Source organism: Mizuhopecten yessoensis, unplaced genomic scaffold, assembly GCF_002113885.1.
Source record: "Mizuhopecten yessoensis strain PY_sf001 unplaced genomic scaffold, ASM211388v2 scaffold8387, whole genome shotgun sequence".
Taxonomy (NCBI): domain Eukaryota; kingdom Metazoa; phylum Mollusca; class Bivalvia; order Pectinida; family Pectinidae; genus Mizuhopecten; species Mizuhopecten yessoensis.
This window is the reverse complement of record NW_018407522.1, coordinates 845,515-854,616: the sequence shown is the minus strand read 5'-3', so window position 1 is coordinate 854,616 and position 9,102 is coordinate 845,515. Positions and strand designations below refer to the sequence as shown.

Here is a 9,102-nt window from a genome sequence, read left to right as displayed (position 1 = left end):
GCATAATATAGACACCATCTTTAAAATCCTCCAGTCGAATCGTTTGCCTGATCAAGTCTTTAAATGTTTTTCTTGATCCGTAACTTTGTAACGTCCAACTGTATGACATAAAGCTGACAATTTTAGAAATACATAAAAAAGAAAACATACATACATGTACATATGTATTCCGATCTATATATAGAACGAGGATGGACTCTCTTTTTACGCTAGAGGTAACCTTTTGTAATTGGATGCGATTAACACAAAGTAAATCAATGTCATATATTGATATCGATGACACGAGGCTTTTTTTAAAGGGAGCCCCTAGCAATCTACACTTAAAATAATGACAAGTTTGATAAAATTCATCTGAAATGGAAACGTATTTAGGATCCTTTCTAATATATAACCTAGTTGGTATTAATGTTCGTGGAAAGAACTTACGAACTGATTGGCAATAAAATGATCGATTTCAAACCTATTTCTCGATGACACAACAATACAATTGGAAGTGTATGGCGCATGGAAGTAATGTAGTCGTAATTTAATCAGTAACAACCAATCAAAGATCCGCTAAGAGTGATTAAACTTCAGTTCTTAACATAATTTATATAATAAGTATTATGACACTAAAAACATGTTGAATATGAGATAAACCTATATATATCTATCTGAATTAACAGTATGTATTGTCATGTTATTAATCGTAACTCATTTATGTTAGAGAAATAAGGCAAAGTATTGCAAGGCAATCCAAAGTGCCCCACAGGAAATGATTTCTATATTTAACAAATAGTACACTTATGTCTGAATGTACCTACTGTTAGGAAAGTATCCTGTTACATAAGATAACATTGAAGGCATCTTTGTAATGATAACATTGTTTTGTTAAAGTCCTGGTAAAAGGTCAAAGCATAGGTCACAGTGAGGTCAAAGTGACATACTTCTTCCTCTCCGCCATCCCAAGATGTCTTTGTACACCAAATCTGGTTACTCCAGGGTAAACAGTACAGACGATATTCCCTGGACAAAATGTTTCAAAAGTTACGGTCAAAGGTCAAAGACACAATGAGAGTGTAGTGCCCTATTCCCAAGATGTTCCTGTACACCAAATCTGGTTACTCAAGATACAATAGTATAGAAGATATGGCCCGACCAAATTTGTTTTAAACTTAAGGTCAAAGGTCAAAGCATAGGTCATAGTCTGGTCATAGTCACCTCTTTTTTGCACTCGGACTGGGACTAAAACAAACTGCTCGGACGGAAGGACGGACTGAGTGAGTGCAAACTTATAGTCAGGCCCTCCGCACCCCCCGTCCCCCTCGGGAACCGATAGGGTCTATAAAAACGAGAAAATAAAAACAATGGCTTCATTACTTCTCAAGCAGATTTCAATGTTTCGTTAAAAATAACAGCAATCATTATTTATCAAAATGGAAGTTTATTTCTGCTTAACGTCTCTCAACAAATGATGCGTTTGAATACTTTTATATTTACAAAATACATTGCAACAAGGACGCATCGCCAATACACAAAGGCATAATCTTAACTCAAAGTCCAAACAAAGCAAAACAAACCTAAAGTACAAAATGAAAAATAATTAAATATCGTAACAAACCTAATATATCAATCTGAACACGGTCTGTTATAGACGACTGACATTTTAATCAGCAAAATATTGGAGAAATATCAATGACGATGTTATTGACTGCAAAAGATCTTCTGGTTTGACTCTAATTTTAACTTGAGTTTGATGAAATGAAGAATGATTATTAAGCTTTATTGATAGACAAGTTTTTTCAATGGTTATTGCTAAGTTAAGAAATTATTACAGGTTCGAGTTACGCATCTCCCCTTTAAAACTTACTGGCATTGTTTTGGTTCTGTAGATGGTCAGTGACCCACTAAATTACTAGCAAATATGGGGTGCACTGGTGGAGGTCAACGCAAGAAATAGACATTCATATTTGCCCGACAGCTTGGATGCAGTAGAACCGAATATTGTGAATTTCATGTCTATGAATATGCTTACCGTGTCCCATACCGTAGGTTATCATAATTTCCTGACTTTGTTTTCAGATACGATGAAGGGTGCCACATGCGGTATGGAAACACTTCCTCGTCGGTACTGATCAGGTGGTTATGGTGACACCTCCTCAGTTTTATTATTCTTTCGACTCTGAGGTCATCATTGGCGTTTATTTGTTAGATAAGCTTTGAAAGTATGCAGAAGTTCCTTTAGAACAGCCATTATACAATCTGTATAAAGTTTATATTATTGATCGTGTTGACTATATGAGATATTAAGTACTGCAGTTAAATGTTATACGCAGTCTTCCGTAGGTACATACAGACTATGCGAACATGAACATCTACATATCACATGCTATTTAAACGATGATATATATATATAATCTAATACAATAGAATGATAATTTAAATCTGATCTTTATACACTCTGCAGCATATATTCTTTCTACGTTTTGAAACGATCCGTATCATGCCATTTCTCATTATGTCCGATATATTGTTTCTAAAGGTGGCTATCTCCGCAGAGTTGTACGATTTGTGAACTGAATCCAAAAAGTATTTACAACAAATCATACTAGTTTCTAAATAAGGCGATATCCGAAGTAATGAACGATTTTGCAATCAATACAAACAGGTAGACATTACAACGTGCCTCATATGCTATCTTTTCTGTGCAAAGTAGAATATTTCGATTTCAAATATATCGTTACATTATTCATGTGTTAAAGGCCACATACATATGTACATTATACAAAAAATCTGTATCGCAAAGTATTTGCTGCCTGTCTTTACAAATTTAGTTTCACGTTGGAAAATGTAAACATACGACGGTCCACTTTTTTATTACACTGTCAAGTTAAAGTAAAGTATGGTTAATTTCTGTGTTGTGATTCTTATTGTAATATCTAAGCGTTCTTATTGAATCGGTACACCTCGAACGAAACAGACTCGTGTAAAGATGTTACAACGAACTCCTGTTTGGTGGGGTGGACTATGATACCATATGGTTTGTTGATACCGTCCAGTTTGGTCAGCAGTGCCTTCCCCCTTGATCCGTCAGGTGAAACCAGGTAAACATTGCGTGAGATCAATCCACATACATATACATTGTCATTCCGGTCAAGTCCGATACTTCCAGGATAGACCAGACAATGATCTTTATACCTGTAAACTACTGCGTCATTGTCAAGTCGTCTACACAATATATCATTGTTATCCTTGTGATACAATCTGGCCTTGGATGTCGATAGAGCAAGGTGCGTGTCACCTCCACTTTTCGTTATTGACCGAATAACCTCTCCATCCATAGACAAAACCTCCACACTTTTATGAGTGCCGGCGTAGATGTCATCTCCGTGAACTGCTATTCCCAATGTTCCAAGTGGACACGTGATCCTCCTGGTCACGGACAGTTGGCCATTCCGTAGAGTACACTTCAGTATTTGGAGCTCGTACAAACTCACAAATATTTCATCAGTAGCACGTCCATGTGTGACGTCTACTGGCTTGCCATCAACATTGTATTCCTTGACTAAGGAATAGTTGTCATCAAACAACAAGAGTCTTTTGTTATCTCTATCTGTGATAAGTAGTTGTCCGTTGTCTGTAAAAAGTCCACTTATCAAAAGTGGACGGACAGACCCTCCCAGCGTACTACAATGCACTGTTCGTACACAGGATACTGAACGTTCCCAGACATCCACTAATGCAGCTGTTGGAGGTGAAATGACGGACATACGCTGAAGGGAATCTGTAAGGTCAGACGCCGAGGAAACATCCGTAGACGTAACAGGTGGAGGCTTAGAATTTATGGTCTCAAGCAAAGAGCCGATACACGCATTCGCATTCTGTGACGTCAGTGAGATGGTCGAGGTCACATCAACAGCACCAACGGTCGTCACTTTCATGATTTTGTCTACGATTTGTCCTATCTTCAGTGTAATGTCAAACGTATTAGGCAGTTCCTTGGTGTTTTGATCCATCCGACGATAATGTCCTGACAACTGATTCTTTGTTTGCTCTCTTGTGATAAACGTCTGTCGAGCAGATCCTTGTGTTTCCAAGCGCGACATTAGTAGACGCGAGTTTTCAGCGTTGGTGTTAAATTCATTAACACATCTCAGTCGAGAGGTTATCTGTTGTCTGTACGAGTTACATTTGTGTGCAAGATCTGACTGAAATGCCGCGTTGAGGTCATCGAGTTTGTCTTTAGCCTGTTGTATCACACGAGTCATTTTAGCCGATACTTTTTTTTCTTTGGAGTTTGTATTGTTAATCTGAGAAATGTCATCCTTCAATATTGTCTTTGATTCTTGTCGTATTTCCTTCCATTCTCGTTCAATGTAGTTCTGTGCTGTTGTAGCTGTCTGTACGAGGTCGTCTAGTTGTTTTAAATTATTGCAATTTCTATGGGTCAAGGACAGGCAGTCGCTGCAACAAAGTGATCCGTGATCCACACAATAGAAATCTAACGGCTTCGTGTTGTGGTTCGGACAAATATCGTTGACGATTATCCCTTTGATTCCACCAGACTCTCTGTCAATGGGCACAAGTTTGTGTTTGTTGGAAACTTTACTCCGTTTATGGTAAGTTTTGCAATCTTTACACAACATTTCAGCACAGTCAGTACACCAGACCTCGGCAGAACTGGATTCCCAGTCCCTCAGACATGCTTCACATATTTGATCATCCGATGTCTGTTTTGTATGGTTTAGGAACAGGTGATTTATGGGGAATGAAGTCCCCCAGGTATTGACGTGTATGCTTGGGTCCCGCGGGGTAATAGGATTATCACAGACAGGACACGGGAAGTAATGACGATCTTCATCGGCACATACGTGTTCAGCCTGGATATAAGTAGTCAGACACGGAGAGCAGAATGTGTGACCACAAGGTAACTCTCTTGGATTTTCGTATATTTCCTGGCACAACAAACAGCGGAACTCTGGACTGGGGTAAGCCACTGCCATGTCAGACCTTAAATATATTGGAATATATCTCTGCAATAGAGAAATAAAGATTTTCTGTTAGAGTAATGTTTAAACAGGTAAATATTGATGTTTGTTCGTCAGTTTTATGTTCTCATGGGAATAATCTGTAAAAAATGATATTTTCAGATATTTTGACATGTTACCACACCCTATCTAAAAGGGTTTATTTACTTATTTTATTTTCAAATATTAAGTCATCAAATTTATTCTGTATATGTTCATTATTTTACGATCTACTGTTAATAAACAAGTTATTTATGACCATTGGTGAACCGTTTGTTGAAAAATATGTGTTTATATCTGAAAAAGTGACATCTGTCACGATTTTTGTACACACGAAGAGTCTTGAAAATTACAACTAATGACAAAAACACCTGTACATGTACTTTCGAAGTATCCGCGAAGTGACTATTATTAAAAAAAAATGTAAAAAAATATTCTGCAAATGTTCAGAATAATGTCACATATTTCCATTGAGTATGTCAGAACTAAGCACAAAGCCAACAAGGCTGACTGACAGTCAAAACATCCTACAAAGCATATTCAGATTTTACATTTAAACCGTTCTTGGTTCTTGGTCAAGTTTGACTTGTGTGCTCAGTCTCGTAAGCTTCATGATTAGTTGTGATATGTCCAATAGAAATGCATATCATTATTATGGATGTACTTGACATTAGTAACTACATTGATACTTCAGGGGTATATATGTGTGGTTGATATTTTATTATTGGTAATATTGAAAACGTGCTTGTTTGTACACATATATCCTGTCATAAAACAAATCGACAGTTTATTTAATGGCCAAACCTTACATTGTTCATGATGCGTGAATACAAAACCGCTTCCATCCATCCATAAAAATTGTTTACACTGACATTAGCCTGGATGAGATACTTTTAACTATAAAAGGTCACAGACTTCACGGTATGGTATGGTGTATGTTGTTATGTTGGTCATCCTACTGACTATATCCTACCAGATCAGTTTTACTTAAGCATACCACAGTATGTCTGTATTACAATGAATTTGAGTATAATTATTGTGATCATAGGTTTAATATCATGTTTTTTTCTCATACTTTCGTTTTGCATTCACTTACCATAGTGACTACATGTATGACGTTTATGAAAACAATTACCTCGGTTACAAAACACTATTTGTATGTTTTCCTGGTAGGTTAACACAACTAACCTTAGAACATTGTCAAACATTTGCCCTTTCTTACTGATGTGTTACAACAGCTGTGAAACGTCCATGTTTTCTGCTGCTGTTGCTGCTTCGACGGGATCAGTCTAACATTTCCTGTAATCATGTAAAGGTAAAAGAGTTTAAGAAAGGTAGGTAACTCTTACCAATCACAGTCGGATGAATGTTCTGTGGAATCCACCTCATCACTTAACGTTGATCTCGTGTGTAAAACAACGACAAATGATAAGATCGTATACACTTATCAACATATATTTTAAGTCGTTTCGTGTATTATAAACAAACATATTTTAAGATCTTAAAACACGTCTGTAAACGTGAATTGTAATATAACATTTACGTTTATGGTCTTAGCAGATGTTCTGTTAACAATACAAAGTTATTTGAAACAAATGAAAGTATTAAAGTTAACAATTTCATATCACAAGTTAATTATTAATGTCAACTAAGAGAGACAAAATTATGATTATGATGATCGTTTAATACTTCAATTATAACGTTTAAATTAATACTGCAAACGTACTCATTTCAGCGAACTCAGTATTTAGTGCATCATCTAACTTTAATACATAAGCGAATTTATGAATTGGCTTATCAAGAAAATATGGAAAAGAGAAATCTATTGGATGATTTATCTGAAATAGAGAAATACAAATATTCTGTTAGGTTAAATTTTATTCTGGATTAGAAATAACAAGATAGTTGGGGGACGGTCGATGGACGATCGACGATCGACGAAGGACGGACCCCGAATGAAGGGCGATTTGAACGGCCATTTGATGATTGTGAGCTAGACAAATAATAGCAAACACGCCAACACCATACATGGTTATGCTTAATCCTGATTGATGAATAAAATTGGAATATTATATGATCAGCGTTGCTTTCTATGGAAAAGACTCCGTTAACCTCTGTCACAGAAGAGAAAATAAACGTAGAAATATGTATTATCTTTTGTGTCTTAATTTGTGTCTGATAAGTCATAAGAGTTATAAAACAGATTTTTTTTTGACTACATATACCTGGGGAAAGCTGTGACTCTGAACACTATTATCTTTGTACGCGGGCACATGTAGCTATATATATCCCCATAAGGACGTTATTCAACAGTACACAACGATTTACGCCATGACAGCCATTACGTTTTTGCAGTCACGTGATGGCAACACAAACAAACCAGCCCAAAATAAGACAAGTAAGAAAAAAGGATAGATGTTCAAATGTAACAATCATCTTTCAGAACAATGTTATAAAAGATTATGGAACAATGAAAATTAAAAAAAAGACTAAACTAATAAGTATATCATGAAATCGATGTATCCCATCCAACCACACACATTTTGTCTTCATTTAGTTTACACATCAGTAGGTTCGCACTGATGGAGGGCATTTTTGTATGCAAGATACAAGACAAATGCATGCATGTTTGATAATTTGCACATGGAACTATAAAACTTTGATAATCATGTAAATATAAGTTACAACCTACATATTTGTATCTATAGCGATTCATTCATAGAATGGTGTTTACCAATCTTTTTACGAAATCCTTTTTAAATGTTCCTACAATTTGTCTCCACAAAGTTGATGGAGACCGGGGGAGAAATCAAACCTCGACTCTGGAGCAAATGGAGCTCTGACTGTCGGCAAGTAAGGTCTTAATTGAGATCTCTGCACCAAGCTCCTCATGGCACAATTATATTACACGGGATTTAGAGGGGACCAAAACGTTTTCACTAAATTCTCACACCAGTTTCTGTCCAATTGTTATAAATTTTAAAATAACGAGTTTGAGTACATACCTATGAAGTACCCGGTGATTCTGAACATCGTTTTTGTGTGCAGGGGTAGCTGTATATCTCCTCGCCAGTAGACATGTTTATGTCGCAATGACTGGGTTTCAGTCACATAATGGAAATCCAACCAAACAGCTCAAAACACAATCTCAAAATGGCCCAACGTATTATGTGTTTTCATAAACAACCTAGTTTTCTTCGAAGGCTTTTGAAATGATATATCGTTAGTCGTAACCTAGTGAAGACCTGGGTATTTAAAGCTTCTAGATTCAATCGAAAGACTGAATATAGCATATCTGTTTACAAGGTCATCTTTTATGTACGGACAATTATGTCGTTACGGTAAACCACATAGTAGTACACAGTGGACGCGCGGTTTAAATGGGAAAGTTGTAACGGTAGTAGATATGCTGAGTCGTACACCGAATTCATATACATATAATAGATAAATAGACATATGTGCAAAGAAGTAATTACGACAGTGCTGACAAAGAAATGTGTCAAATTTTCATGGCGATCTGCCCATTTATCAAGATAGGAACATGGGAATTTACATTTCACAACAGAAAACAGAGAAAAACAGTTATTTGTGCATGGTGACTGTTTTTTCTCCGTTTTACGTTGTGATATGTAAATTTTCATGTTCCTGCCTTGATAAAGAGGCAGATCGCCATGAAAATTTGACACATTTCTTTGTCAGCACTGTCGTTATTACTTCTTTGCCCATGTTATATATATAAAACAAATGACAAGAGTTTCGTAGTACCTTCCTAGAGCTTTTACCTCTTTAGAGGTTCATCAGGGTAATTGTTTAAACATATATATATATATATGTGTATTTCTTGTACCTTACAAAATTAATCTTATTCACGGAAGGGCTTCTATAACGATATATTATCAATTGCAAACTTAAAGCGATTCATTGAATTGTGTTGATCAACGTTTCAAATTTGGGACAATATCTATAGTAAGCTCAAAATCGAACTGCATGCATTAAAATGAAGACCAATGGTAATATCCAAAATTTGAATAAGAATGCCGAAAAAATTGTTAACCTACTTTTGAAAAATCAACCCTAAAAAGTATCGAACCTTGAA

At 36.1% G+C, this 9,102-nt stretch overlaps 1 long non-coding RNA gene across 1 annotated transcript; it reads right to left on the bottom strand.

Moving 5' to 3' along the window:
* Positions 1–4,418: 4,418 nt before the first annotated feature.
* Positions 4,419–8,142, bottom strand: LOC110455855. The gene is made up of 3 exons (XR_002463508.1): positions 8,012–8,142; positions 6,195–6,305; positions 4,419–5,012 (listed from the first exon to the last, which is right to left on the bottom strand). It is a non-coding gene; the product is annotated as an uncharacterized LOC110455855 (long non-coding RNA).
* Between the last annotated feature and the right edge of the window lie 960 nt (positions 8,143–9,102).